This window comes from Acartia tonsa, chromosome 2 (assembly GCF_053477335.1).
Source record: "Acartia tonsa isolate MP-2025a chromosome 2, ASM5347733v1, whole genome shotgun sequence".
NCBI lineage: Eukaryota > Metazoa > Arthropoda > Copepoda > Calanoida > Acartiidae > Acartia > Acartia tonsa.
The window spans coordinates 32,184,640-32,200,363 of NC_137261.1; the positions used below are offsets into that span (position 1 = coordinate 32,184,640).

Genomic DNA, 15,724 nt, shown 5'->3' on the forward strand with positions numbered 1-15,724 from the left:
TGTAAATATGAAACAAAGCTGTAAGGGAATTTATGGCCCAAAAATGCGTCCATAGCATAAACTTTTTGATAAACAACAGATTTTTGTTCGCACTTTTAAAAATTGTAATCCAATTAACCAATCTTAAAACTCCTTGCTATTCTTTGTTTTTATGCATGTTGTCATTCTTGTTACTGTTTCTGAAGAAATTGGTGGGAATATTTGATTAATTAAGTTATATCATCAACTTATTCTTATTTCAAAAGACTTTATACGCAAAACTAAATACTCATTAAATGCAAAGCTTATCTTTTCATATTGATAAACCTAATTATGTCTCTTAGTTAGGGTTATTAAAAGGTAACGGTTTATATAAGTTAGCTCTTATAGTTAATTCAAGCGAGTTTGAATTATCCTATCGACTTCAAACTTTGCACGGTGATTCCTGTAACAGTTAGGTTCAATATTGAAAGCATATCAACTATATAATCATTGCCAGAAAGTCCGTACGTCCATCAAAAATATGCTGATTTAAAACTTTTTTTACAACATTTTTTGTATAAAATATTTATCCTATTCATCTGATTTTGGAATATTTATTCCTAAAACAACAAGGTACAGTTTCCATAATTATTTCATCGAAATTTTAATATAAGCATATCTTGATATTTTTGATCCCATTTATAATTTTTAGGAAAAATATCATCAATTCTACATACATGACACATCATGACACAAGTTAAATTATTTTACCCAGCTGCGAATTTTTATGACAAACATCACTCTCATAAAAATATTCCCCCGTCCTTTCAGTGGTTGCTTGAATAGTGATCAGTATTTGTAGGAATAAAATAAAAAATGTTCATAAGATTAGCACAAACTACGAGTCCTCAAAGGAAAACTGTTTATGTAAAAAATGTAGTTGTTATTGTTTTCTTCGGAGTATAGCAAATTTTGATCATGTAATTAGAATAAACTAAATTAATTTGCCCTTCAGCTTTAGTTATAAAAAGAAGAATATATGTCGACAGTATGTATCGCTCATGGTTTATTTTCTTTTTCTTTTCTATACCTAATTTTTAATCTCTTTTTCTATCTTTACCAATGATAGTTGATCACAAATAATTTTTAAGAAAATTAATCTCTACTGTTTTTGATATAAGAAAAGTATTGAATGCCATTCTCAATGATTTTCTCTCTACAACCAGAAAAATTAATTTCAAGTTATATACACTTGCATGTTGCGCCTATGGGTCTACATTTTTTTATTTTTAAAATGGGATTAAAGTAATAACCTTCTCTCATGTAGTATTGTTTGACTATATACGTACATATATTATATAGAAAATATACAAAAACTTAGTGTACAAACTTTGAAATCGAAATCAGACCATTGATGTTGAAATTGGAAATATAAAAATGTAGATGGGTGGCAATTGCCCCATTAAATAGCCATATCAATGGTTATACCAAGACTTTTATAGCAAAGAGTTTCCTTGTTGGATGCAATAGTCAAACTTTCAACCCTCCGATTGTATTTATGTAAGCTACAAGGCCCTATTCCTTCTTCTGTTTTAACACAACAAATTTTAATCATTTAAAAAATTTGAATATTCATTATCTGAGGTAGTAGTTAATCGCCGCCAACGAAATTGTATGACCAAAAGTTTTGGATAAGCTTAACCCTAGATTAAACATTACTTGAATAAACGTCCCACTGCACTTGAAAAAAATGTTTGAACTTTTTAATAAAAAAATACCTAGGATAAAGTTTAATGAAGAAAACGGTAGACGTAATCAAAAATTTATTTTTAACGTCTTTATACTTGGAGGTGTTTCTATAAAAAGGTCAACCACACAATTCTATAATACTATATAACCCTTAAATAATAGATGAGATAATATGAATTTAAGTTCGCAAAGAACTGCTATGGTTTAGAGTCCAGGGGTCAAAATTGTAACTTGGGTCGGAAAGACTCCTAGAAGGGGGTTGATCACACTCCCTAACTAAAAAGTGCCCAAAGACTTTTATGACTTTAGGCTCCCAAATAAGAATTTTACATGGGGACAATTTTGTTGGAAATTGATGTTTAATGGGAATTCCTATAATACCAAGCTTTCCATAGATCAATCTAGAATGTAAATTACTGCTAAAAATATAACGTCCGTTTTGAATTGGATTAATGAAGAACTGGAATATTAATCTTCTCACCAGTACGCCAGGTAGACTATGGTCCGTCTAGGATATTGATAATATTCAATATTGATTTTAATAACTAAAAAATTCTAAACATTTAATGAGGTTTGCCATGTCAAAATATACTACCTCATAATTCATCTAAAGTAACGTATAAAACAACTTGATAAACAAGGCCATGTACTTAAAATCACTAGCTAAGGTTTTTTAAAAAAAATTTCTTTTAATCCTGTTGCTCTTTTTACTAAAAGGCTGTTAAATAAAGAATTGTAAATTAAAGTAGACCTACTTTGATAGTTCATAACACTTTGGGTACCTTTAAGATTTCCCCTTCCTTTCAGCTAAAAACTACTTCAATACATTATCTTGTAAAAAGATACTGAAATTCAGAAATTTGTAATTCTCGAAGAATGCAAAAAAGATGTCATTGTAAAATCTGGCACATTATTTTCTTTGTTGCCAATTTGCAACAAAAAGAAAAGTGTGTCATATCTTACGCAAGTGATTTCTTAATTGTCAAAAGACTTTGAGATTTAGAGATAGTGTTGAAAAAAGAGATCAAATAAAGAGGGAAGAGAAAGTTTAATCTATCGTGATTATTATACCTTGCGCCTCTGGCTATATATTGATATGTTCTTTTTGACGGATGCTATGGGCACCCAGAATTGTAATTTATCTACTTGTTTTGCAGTTATTTAGTTAGTCTTATTTTGACCAAAAAGTATTTTATAATTCAAACACAATGTAAAATTAATGAAAAAAGCACATTTGACATTAAGAAAACCTTTGGTAGACATTTCTTGTCTGTTTTAACCCTTAACGGTCAGTGGGGGGGGGGGGGCGTTGAACATCCCCCCTCTAGTTTTTTCTAACTCATTTTCTGTGTGTGAAAGATAAAGAGCCAAAACTGCGTGACTTTTTAAGTATTGGTAAAAAATATTTTTTTGACAACATTTTATCTTACAAAAATACTAAAATATCCTCTAGTAGTACATCCTCATATGAAATACAGGTGTTCAAGTCAATTTCAGGCTCCAGGTATGATCCTGCAGGTCCTGATCCTCCAGGTCTCCAGAAATCTTGAAATGGCTCATTTAGCCGCAATTTTTGACTAAGAGACTTCAAATTTTTAACGTAAGCTTTTCTTACATCTCTACTTAACATATTAAAATTTTCCCGCCGACCGCCGGCTGCGGCTGCTGGCAGCTGCGGGCGCTGAAATTTATATTTTGATATTTTTAATATAAAATTTACATAAAGATAAACATTTTCTGCAAAAAAATTGTTCTTTTACCATCAAAAATAAGAAAAAAAGGACCTAAAAACAAAGGTTGTTAAATAAAAGGGTGAAGGAAGCGAAAATTGCCTTCGACTTAATTAAGGTCGGAATTTTATTATCAAACAGGGGACTTGCACACAAAAAATTAATCCTCTAGCTCAAATAGGAACTGAGATAATAGTAGGGGGGGGGGGCGTTGAACGCCCCCCCCCCCTTACCCTCGACCGATTAAGGTGCGGCAAGGGGCCCGACTGTTAAGGGTTAAACGACGAAAAATTCTCAAAAAAAATAATTCATGAATCTTTGATGGAAAATGTCAACCGTTTTCTCCCTTTTGCTAAGATAAACCGCAACTTTTGGTTCCGTAAATTCATTGTACATTTCAAACTACGTTAAAGCCATTCTTTTTTATGAAAATAATTAAGACGAAGAAAGTCTTCCGAAAAATCAGCATTAAGCGTCATAAAAACGAGGGATTATCCATCTCTTTTTTAGGGGTTTTCTTTCCCACTCCTCCACTCCTCATCCCTCATTTTTATGACGTCATTGAGGGACTTTCTTTGTCTTCAAAATAATGTTCCTTTATCAAAATAAATATCTTCCTTACTTTTCTTGGTATAACGGAAAATAACGGTTTTACAATGGTTTTTATTTTTAGGTGTTTTTATAAAACCTCCTATACCCGTGAATAGGGTTGACTCATATGTATAGAATTACTACTGAACATTTTAGCTTCAGTTTTGGGTTGTTGTTGTAGCCCTGATTCTCTGAAGTTAGGACTCAGATGCACATGGAGACTGGAAGTGAGAATCCTTTGGCCAATCTTAGATTGGTAAGCTTCGCGCACAGCTGATTGTATTATATGTTACATTACAAGCTGACCCGCAATTCTCGTGGAAGCTACTCAATTATTACCCTGGCCTAGTTTTTTGGCAGGTGTTCCATATTAAGCCACCCTAATAAATGCCACTCTCATACGAGGAGCATGGACGAGGGAAAGCATAGTTTAGGCTGCTTGATTGGTAGAATCCTAACTTTCTACAAATCTCCCTTCTTAAAACCTTAGGGCATCTCGGGGAAGGTTGCGTGATCATAATCTGACAAATTGCGACAGCATTTGTCAACCAAGTGCAAAGTCTATGTGGGGACTTGAACTCTGCCAGCCACAGCGTAGTGCGCTAACCACTACACTATGGGACACCCCTTTCCAGTTTTGGGTGGTTAACCCCCTCGCATTACACTCGATGGTATCCTTTGTTGGAACAACTCTAGGGGAATCTCTCAAATGGATGGATATGCTATCGTGAATAAATTAAGACTATCCATATTTTTTACAGACATTAGTAACCTGTCAATACCAGCAAAAAGGAAAAGGTAGTGAACAATAGACAAGAAGAGTATAGACTATTTAAAACCAGGGTGTACTAGATTTAGTCAAAAAGGTAAACTTACCATCTAATTATAACTCTTTTATGATACAAAATAGACTAAACATAACCACACTATGATATTTATTCGGTCAACAAATGTTATTTAGAAGATCTCTCAGTTCAGTACAGACAGACAGACATTCAACCTATAATACAAGGATGCTTATACTTGAACAGTTTTTTAGACGTGTGTAAGATCAAATAAATATTTCTAATATATAGTTAAGCAGAGTAATACTTGCAAATATGGACCTTTTACCGGTATGAAGGAAAAGGTAAATTAAATAGATTTTTTAAATCTCTTAAATTCTCTAGGTTTATGAATGTAAGAATGTCAAAACCATCTACATATATGTAGTATTTGATAACAGGCGCCATATTGGAAATTATATAGAAGGCTAAAAAATTGTCACGGGTTTTAAATTATGAATGAGAGAGGAAGGAACAACACTCAAACATATTTCCTTCTAAAAGAGTCAGGAGGAGGGTTGGAAATCATAGCCCCCCCCCCCCCCTACCGCCAAACTTGCGTGCCTCTGGTAACTATAAATAACCTCTTCAACCACGTTGAAAAGTGTTTACAGTACATAAACTTCCTAATCCTGTGGAACTATTTCAATGAAAGCCAAGAGGAGGGAATTATGACTTGTTTTTTTATAAATTGGTTCTATTAAACTGTACATCCCATTATTCCTGGTTACATATTGTAAGCATTTTCTATAAATAGAGTAAGGAAGTTTGCCTCATTGATTTTCCCTCATTTTTAACCCATTTCAGTACTAAGTACTTCTGGGAATTATTTAATATTTTTGGGTATATATATAGAGAGTGAAAAATATAATCTGTTTATAAACAATTATAATAAAAAGAACACTAAACAAAGTTAAGGAATTTATACCCTAAATATGAACGTACAAACGAATGAAATTACCTGAATTATAGAGTGGCTAATATGTCGCTTTAAACGAATTTGAAAGCTTACAATAAAAAGAACAAGAAATTAAAATAAAGCTTAAAAGAAAATAATGTACCTCAAACCTTAAGCTAAGAAAATCTTTAACAAATAATTTTAATTATACAATTTTTTTTATTATATATGAATTGTATAACAGCTTTGCTAAAATCCCGAGGGCACCAACCTAACCCCCTTTGATGGAGATCATTATGTTTTATCCGTTTTTATAGGGAAATATCCTTTTTCTGATGACCCCATCTTATGGTTTGTATATTGTCCTGTTATGAGAATATTTACAATACATTTACCATCCTTTTATTCACAAATAGACACAAACATCGATCAGGGATAGGATCATGTAAACTATAAAAAAAAATATGGATTACAACAAAAAAGTAAGCAGAGCAGAGATAAACAAACTAATAAAACTTACGACAGAAAATTGTATTATATACTAAATATATTTAAAGAAGTCTGATATAATAGCCGAATAATAAATTAAACAAAAATTTTTCTGTAATGACAAAAATAGATAAGTTGTCGGAAAAGTTTGATAGTAGATGTTCATTGTAAGGATTACCTTAAAAATTTTGTTCAGGTAAATTAATCCCATTTTTCCAATGCATGAGCAATGGGCTAAAAAACTACACTGTAGATTTTTAAATTTCATGACTAGTTTAATACTTGTTTTCTTACATTTTATCAATTATTTTTACGACAACTAATTCGAATCTTTCATTCTCTCCTATTTTTTGACCACCTACCTTCCCCCCCCCTTCCCTCACACTTTTTACTTTCATTTAATAACATATTTCTAGTTCATGTGTGTGGCTTTAATCCTACGATGCCTTATTCATACGGAATGGTCAATCTGTGGGACCAACAATTACTTGACCTAACCTAAAATAAGCATTAAAGATACATTTTACAGAAATTTCTTTATTGGTCCAGATGTAATATGAGGGGAAACTGTCACTCTTTCGTTGTGTTGTGTGAAAAATAAAATAAACATGAACAAATTTGACAGTATCGCCGAACTTTCAAATTTACCAAATAAAATCTTACTTTTTTAGTAAAAATTAGATATCTTTGAAAAGTAAAAATACTCGCAGTGGCTTGATTTTTAAAAGTCAGCCGTTAGTACGACCGTAACATTTACCTTTATTTCGTTAATTTAGGCATGTTATAAATGTCCTGTTGAATTAAAACTTTGCATAGTGATTCCTGTAGCAGTAAGGTACGATTTAGAAAGTGTAGCAATTCTATAAGCATTACTAAAATGACCGTACGCTTTAAACATGTTGATTTTTTACAACAAATTTTTATGTGATATAATCATCTGATTGATCTGATTTTTAGAATACTGTTTTAGAGCTTCGTTTTATGGATTATGTTATCATTGTTAGGTTATGCTTTCTATGGATACTTTACTACTTTAATATTATACTAGCGGCTTCGCCCCTAGCCACTAGGGGCTTTGCCCCAAGAGATGGTAAAAAAAGTGTGGAAACCTTTCACAAAGGTTACAAAAAAAAAAAAAAAAAATGCAGCCTGAGGCAGCCTGTAGCAGAGCAAAATAAAAAATAAGGGGGGATTTTTTTGTTTTTGGGGGGGTTAGGGGTGTCCACCCCCCAAGAAAATAGCTTAAAACCACCACAGGACCAATAGGTATATACCTTCAAGAGTAGAATCCGATCGGTTCAGTGGTTACCGAGATCTTAAGCTTCAGACGGACGGACGGACGGACAGACAGACAGACAGACATCGTACTACTTTGTATTATTGATTTAACTCTTAACTGTATCAACTCTTGTCTTCTAGAATCATAAGTTTATCATGTAACGCTAGTCCTAGGCATTATAGCGTATGTCTTGTATAAATGTAATAACAGCACAAACGTTTAAGATTTAAGCTTTGCTTTAGCTTCAAGTGAAATTTTAATTTTATATGAGAGGGGGGGGGGACAATTTATTGTCCATTTCCAAACAAGTGGGTTCAACATAAATTTAGCATATCAAGTGTAATAAAATAAATGTGCTAAAACATTTCATTCTCTTTCTTCACAGGGATTCAGACAGAGGAAAATAGAAGAGAAATAATATAAAAATATTTAGTGTATAAAATTTTCCCCTTGTTAGCTGGTAAATATTTAAGAAGAAGGTTTTATTTCAAACTGGCCATAATAGTGCTGTGCGTTTTAGCAGATCGGCTTCGGCCCTAGATTTTTAATGAAATAAAATGAAACTATTCCATAATTTGTAAAGTGTGAAACAATTCTAGCAAATGTAACACATTATCAAATGACCAGAACCACAAAAGCCTATCATTAAAATTTGCTTTATTAATAAGCACGTAGTCTAATTCTTTTCTATCGTGTATTTTTGCTTTTCATTGGATATGACATTTTAACAGAATTGATAGGACATCATCTTATGAGATACATTGTGTTTTATTATCCCATCATTTTGTCATTGTTTGTTTATTTCTCTTTTCATTTTATAAATGTACTGTAACTTTCTTAGAGAATGGTTTGCATTAAATCATAAACACAAACAAACTTTTGCAATTCAAGTTACAGAAAACGTTTTGAAATGCATTCAAAAGAATGAAAAAAAAAGAATGAAAGTCTTTACAGACAAGTGACTTAATTTTTATTCAGTCACAGCCGCCGGTCACAGCCAATCGTCAAACTCTTTTTAATTTTCTGGTAAGCTATTTACATAGATTCTACATGTAAAATTCATCAACTATATTATACACAGTTAACTTCATTAAAGATGAACAGTTTCAATTGGCTGTAATTTCTCTTCGTGTAGTAAAAAAATTGTTAGGCTTGGTCAGGGAATTAAAGCTTTGTATTTAAAGAGACACCTTGCGACAATAAACTTGAATAAAATTGAATCAGTCTGAATGACAAGTATAATCATACACATGCATATTTGCCTATAATTCTTTTAATAAAGTAACAGGATGTATATTTGTTTGTTTGTCTGTCTGTTTGTACCAAAGGATCTTGCTAATCACTGACCGATATGATTCTCTATTACAGGGTCCAAGGAAGGTTCATAACTATTTTAGAGGAGGTTACCACCACCCTCGGAAGATAAATCGCCCAAAGAAAAAAAATCACTACCTCCCCCAATTAATTTTTTTAACTAGAATTAAAAAGGCGACCCCCCCCCCCAAAAAAAAAAAAAAAATTACTACATGTTTAATTGTATGGAAATGAGTTACAACTAAATTGATGAACAGATGGATAATGAAAGTGAAATCGCCTTTCCTAAAGTAAAAAAGAAGTTCTTTAAATACCCATACCTTTTTCCTTTCTTTGCATGTTCAATAAATATCCATCAACATAAGCTTTTTAAAAGCATATATCTGTGCATACGTGTGACAGAATTGCATGTTTGCTGGCCAGGCCTATGCCTACCTGATTCTAACTCATCCTGTCCCGCAATATAATCTAGATATTTTGGTATCGCACCAAATCAACCAATACAACCAATATAGTTTTGGTGATTGTGAAGAGAGGAGACATTTGATTGTAAATTGCGCTGGTACCCAAAGCTTTAAACTCGTTATCTCATTACCTACAAGTTTCCAAATTTTTAAATCAATGATTTTAATTTACATAGGGAGTAACTATATTTGTCATAATTGGGGGAGTGTATACATTTTTTCTTCCAATGTCATTTTCCCTTAAGATCTTTGGATCAAAAAAAGTTTTAAGATTAAAGATTTTAACCCTTAACGGTCGGGGGGGGGGAGCGTTGAACGCCCCCCATTCCGGTTTTTTCTATCTCATTTTCTGTGTGTGAAAGATAAAGAGCCCAAACTGCTTGACTTTTTAAGTATGGGTATAACACATAACTGAGAGTTGGAATTTTTTGAATATCTTCATCCTGGCGGGCACAGGATGCCAGCAAACCTGGCAGGGTGACCCAGGTATAGAGCAAAATTTTTTTTTTTGACTTAAACAAAGCATTTTATCTTACTAAAATACTAAATTATCCTCTAGTAGTACATCCTTATATGAAATACAGGTGTTCAAGTCAATTTCAGGTTCCAGGTATGATCCTGCAGGTCCTGATCCTCCAGGTCTCCAGAAGTCTTTAAAAGGCTCCTGTGACCGCAATTTTTGACTTAGAGACTTCAAATTTTAAACTTAAGCTTTTCTCACATGTCTACATAACGTATTAAAATTTCATAAAGATCCGCCGCCGTTTTCCCGCCGAACGCCGACTGCGGCGGCTGGCAGCTGCCAAGTACAGCTGCGGCCGCTGAAATTTATGTTTTGATATTTCTAATACAAAATTTACATAAAGATAAACATTTTCTGTGAAAAAATTGTTCTTCTAGCTTCAAATATAAGAAAATTATAGCCGTTTGAAATTTTTAAGTGAAAAAGGACCTAAAAACAAAGGTTGTTAAATAAAAGGGTGAAGGAAGCGAAAATTGACTTAGACTCACTTTAGGTCGGAAATTCATTACCAAACAGGGGACTTGCACAAAAATTTTTAGCCCTCTAGCTCTAATAGGAACTGAGATAATGAGGGGGGGCGTTCAACGCCCCCCCCCCCACCGATTAAGGTGCGGCAAGGGGCCCGACCGTAAGGGGTTAAATAAAAAATATCCAAAGCAAACCATTAAAATTTGAATTCTGCTTGAAATATGTTAGAAGAAGGTATATTTTCATTCTGAATATCATTTCTTTAGAGCTGTGAAAAAATGTGTTGATAGTATTAAAGGACAGCGTGGCCTGGTTTCCTGAAATTCTGGCAGAACAGAATATATTGATATTGAACTTGGGATTCAAATTGTGAAATTGGATGCTCGTGCTTTAAATGGTCAGGTTTTAATAAAATAAACATTTCTAATAAAAATCATGTCTGGCTGAAATACAATGATTATCAAATCATTCTTCTGCTATTCCTTTCCCTCAAAAAATCATTCGCCAACAGATGAAGAATTTTCTTTTAATGAAATCCTCATAATGTTCCCTATCCTGTGATTAATCGTATATCTCTAAAAATAAGAAACAATTGTTATATAAAAACTGATCTTTTTTTCCATTTTTTTTTGCAAAGTTGTCAACCTTTACGAGTTCACATGAATTCAATGTTTTTCTTTTTCTCGAAAAAAAGATGTAATTTGTTGCTGTCACATGGTATAAAGGATCAATTTAGCTTTTTTATAAATAGGATATAACAAGAACAATTAAGTTCAATAGTAGTGTAAAAATAACATTTTAACAAAATAAATTTCTTAAAACATAATAATAAAAATTACCTCACCTCCGCAAACAATTTGAAACTCCTGAAAATATTTGTTGGCAAGAAGTAACATCGTTTAAAGCCATTTTCCAAATCTGGTAAATTTTAAACCCTCCCCATAAAATATTAGGAGAAATAAAACCACCTCCCATCATGTAAATTTTACCCATATGGTACACAATTTATGGGTGGGGGGGAGGGGGGTGAAAGCATTAAGGCATGCTTCGCACGCCCCCTTCTCCTTACCAACAAATTACAAAGTTGCTATAATACTATCGATATAACGATATTCTAATGTCGTTATGACTACATACTTTGGAGATACTTTGAACTACAAATTTTTGGCAGGGCAGCTACGCTTTTAACAATATCTCTATCATAATGCAACAATTTCAATAAAAAAGAGTTCTTTCATTTTTCTGTCTAAAACAGAAATATATTTTTCTAGGTGCATTTATGCCGTAAAAATATTTGCTTCCCTCACCCTATTTTCTTTGATACCAGTCGGTATTTTTAAGTTCACCTACAGATTTGTTTATATCATATCAGATTGAGTCTTTAAATGCCACTCATATTTTAGGGTTTTTGGGTAAAAATATCAGCTAGAATATCTTATTTTTCAAAATTCATGTCAAATTCTTATTTTTTGTATTTGCTGTGTTCCCTTTTGTGTTGATTTTTGTGCTTTTCATTAAAACCATGAGATTTGGCAAAATTTCTTAATTTACTATTGACATTCTTTAACCACCCTTCTCCTTCTTGATCTTCTTGGAACACCGATTCTTTTTTAAAACTTAAATTTAGCCACTGCACTGCAAGGTTATGGTTTACTGCATGGGTGTGTAACAACGAAATTTAAAAAAGTTAATGAATGATGATTGTGGGTTCACTGGCATATTAACTCATTTTCCCAGAATTTTTGTCTAAAAATCATTTAAAGTCTGAATGGTTTTATTTGTGTAAAAACTTTGGCAGACTGAAATTAAAAGAAATCTTAAGAATTATAAATGAATTCAGGGTTCAAAAGTTTTCATTCAGCGGATAGGGATAGGTACTTTGCAAAAAAAATTTAAAATTTAAAAGATTACGAAAAGCGTGAGAATCAATTATTGTTACTTGAAGCTCTTCATAGTGCCTATAATAAAGGAATGAATTTTAAAACTTTTTGCCGAAGTATCCCGAATGACGTCATATTAGAATAGTTTATCATTCTAATATGACGTCATTCGGGATTGTTTTAAATTTATCCATTTTGTATAACCACTACATAAGGCTTCTTTTAACTTATTTGGTAAATCTTTTACATTTAATTAATTTTATTTGTCAAAGAATTAAAAACCAACATTCCTGATTAGAGTTTATCAAAGTAAAACTTGACAGGTGTCTTACATTCGTATTACATTATACAAAATAATTCTAATTTTAGTATTTATTTGTTAACACAAATATATTTCCCTGGCCAATGAAAGAAAATTTTAAATAGTTCAAAGACTAAATCTTCACATAGAGTACAGAAAATCTAAAAATCTTTTATACTAATAAGCTAAAACAATTTGATAAATTTTTTTTCCCATATCATGGTGTTTTTTTTTATAAACAATTTATTTCGAAACCAGGGGCGTCCAAGCTTTTTATTTTGGGAGGGGTAAATTTTTTTTAAGGGGGGGATAATTCGTTTTTTTGAGGGGGGGGTAAAATGGCGCACGAAGCGCGACGCAAATTTGTTATACCCCCCCCAAAAAAATTTTTAAAATTTACTTGGGGGGGGGTGTAATTACCCCTCCTGAAATCTATTGGCAGGGGTAAATTTTTTTTACCACCACCAAAATTTACCCCCGGGGTAAAATTTTTGAGGGGTAATTTAAATTTTATTAAATATTTAGTATTAAAAATGCCGCAAAAATTTTTTTAGTTGGAAATTTTTTATTTTGGGGGTGCCTACGGCACCCGCAGGGAAGGGGTAAATCTTAAATGGGGGGGGGGGGTAAAATGAAAAAATATTTGGGGGCACCCTCAAATTCGTTTGGGGGGGGGGGGGGTAATCACCCCATTACCCCCCCCCCCCCCCCCTTGGACGTCTATGTTCGAAACAATATTATTATTTTTTTTTAGGTTAGGGTTTTAAGAATTAGAATTGATTATAACAAAGAACGTCAAAACCATTATTAATGTACATTTATACAGGGGGATTAGAAAATTATCTAAATTATTCAAAATTCATTGATATGAAGTTTGGTTGTTTTGTTGTGTTTCGCTGCTGGCCAATTATCTTTTAAAGCTAAATTGCTTCGTAATTGCACATTATCTTTACACCACTTATAGTATCTGAAACTAATGCTAAATTTTCAGTAATTCTTTCTAAATAACAGTATTTATGAATTAATTCTTATTTAGATATTATCAGTGAATATTTTTTTAAAGTGCAATAATTTTCTGAGGTTCATTTTCAAAGTATCTTTTTCTTAAATTAGAAAGAAACAAAATTGTGGCTCAGCCTGTAAAACTAGAATATACATATATGCAAAAGATAGGTCTGGTTATAAATGATCTATGTTCGTTGTCACACATTTCTCTTTAAACTAACCCCCCCCCCCCCCATCCCCCCCTAACCGCTGCTACCTTGGGACAAGGATCTATATATTGAAACCATATAGGAAACCATAGAATTAACCATATTTAAGAAATAATACAATAATAAGTAGGTTGGTGGTATCTCTTACCGATCTCTCAGGATCTATGAGAAGCTGGATCGTAAAAGAGAACACTATCGGTTAAGCAGTTAGCGAGATCCTTCGGTACACACAAACATCCTGTTACTTTTATCGGTTATCTTCAGAAATGCTGATTTTGTTTCTGGTCAGGTTTAAAGCTGTTGGATATTTAATGGTTTTAACCATTTTCTAGTACTAATATCCTTATCCTATTCCGCTTGTGTCTATCCCTCGAAGCGATAACAAAAACTATAAATCTTGCGTGTGTGTGTGTTTTGTGACAAGGGCGTAGAAAGAAATTCAAAGAGGAATAGTTAATTATTGTTTTTTTGAAAATACAAACGAAACAAAAGGCCAATTAATATTGACATACCTTTTGAACGTACATACAATGATGAACGAAATTATAAAGATGAAACGATTTTATCATTTTGTCTAATTATATTAGGAATTATCATGTTAAAAATCAAGTTCAAGATAATTCTTATCAACATTTACCACATCATGACAAAAATGTTTATGCAAAGTTTGCCTTCCGAATCCTTAGTCTAGTTTTATATTTACTTACATGTGGTGGGAGAAAAACACAATTTTAAATTTTTCTATTGTGTTTGTATGGGGCACCTCACACTAGGTGGTCCTGCTGGGAAATCACCTTCGGGGAGATGCTCAGCTTTTATAGAAGCGTAGCTGCTTTGTATATCAACTATGTCGAGCAAGCTGTTTGTCACTGGCACTATTGTGTTTTATAACTTGCTTTTAGTTGTAAACTTGGTTTGTATTAAAACACAACTTTTTCAAAAATATTATTCAGAAGCACCTTAGTAAAAAAGTAAATATTTAAAAAGCTAATCCTTTTTGAACCGGCTTTTCAAACATTTTTATTACGGACATTTTATGACCATTTACGCTTCAACTCATATTGTAATTCTTAATTCTTGTTTTCTCCCATCTTTACAGCTTTACAAATTTTCTAAAAAATCTTATGTTAACCATTATTTATACAGTACATTGTCAGGGAGTAAGGGAGGGGACAATGGATCGAATATTCAATTTTTAGTAGTCTCAGACTTTGGGTACTGGCTTAAAGGGAATGTGCAAGAATTTAGCAGTTTCTGACTGAGTTTGGGTACTAGCGCATAAAATGCCGCTACTCGTTGTGTTAGTTTGAATCTAGCAGACAGAGAGTTGAGAATACTCGCCCCCCCCCCCCATACTCTATTTCACTCCCCTCTCCTCCCATCTCCCTCTTTTTAAGCACACGATAGGAAAAGGGAGAAAAAAGGTGGGGGCATATGTCAAGGGAAATAAACTGGATAAAAAGGGGCAGGCTGGCGTATTGGTTCATATTTTTGCCCAACCAGCCAGCAGATGGCTGGGTCCATTAATCTTGAAATATAAAAATCGCACCATAAAACCTCAGTATATTTCATCAAAAACAAGATGTGATTTCGCTTTGCATGACTTTTTTCTAAGTTTATAATTTTCTAAATTTAATGAACAAACCCTTTACAATTTCCTCCAAATTTTATGGATTAGTGGAAATTTCATGGCCTTTCTTTGAAAACTCTTAAATTGAATTGATTGCCCATTGTCCTCTCCCTGGTACATTGTAGCAAATTATTTAAACTAAACGCTTTACGATAGTCAAACTGACTCTAAACATCTCTAAATGCAAACAAATCAAGAGAGGCTGGTGAAAATTGGCTGTTTTGTTTATCACACTTGTCCCAAAAGTTTTTTAATAACGTTTGAGTACTTTAGTGAATTTTAATTGGTTGGCTTATTAGCCCTTAACCCCCCCCCCCCCCCATCCGGATTTTTCTATCACATTTTCTGTGTGTGAAAGATAAAGAGCCCAAACTGCGTGCGGCAAGGGGCCCGACTGTATAGGGTTAAG

General features: G+C 32.9%; 1 protein-coding gene across 1 annotated transcript in view; it reads right to left on the reverse strand.

Moving 5' to 3' along the window:
- Window positions 1–15,724, reverse strand: part of dock (SH2/SH3 adaptor protein dock) — a 592,107-nt gene that overhangs the window by 219,442 nt on the left and 356,941 nt on the right. The gene's annotated exons all lie outside the window — the stretch shown is intronic.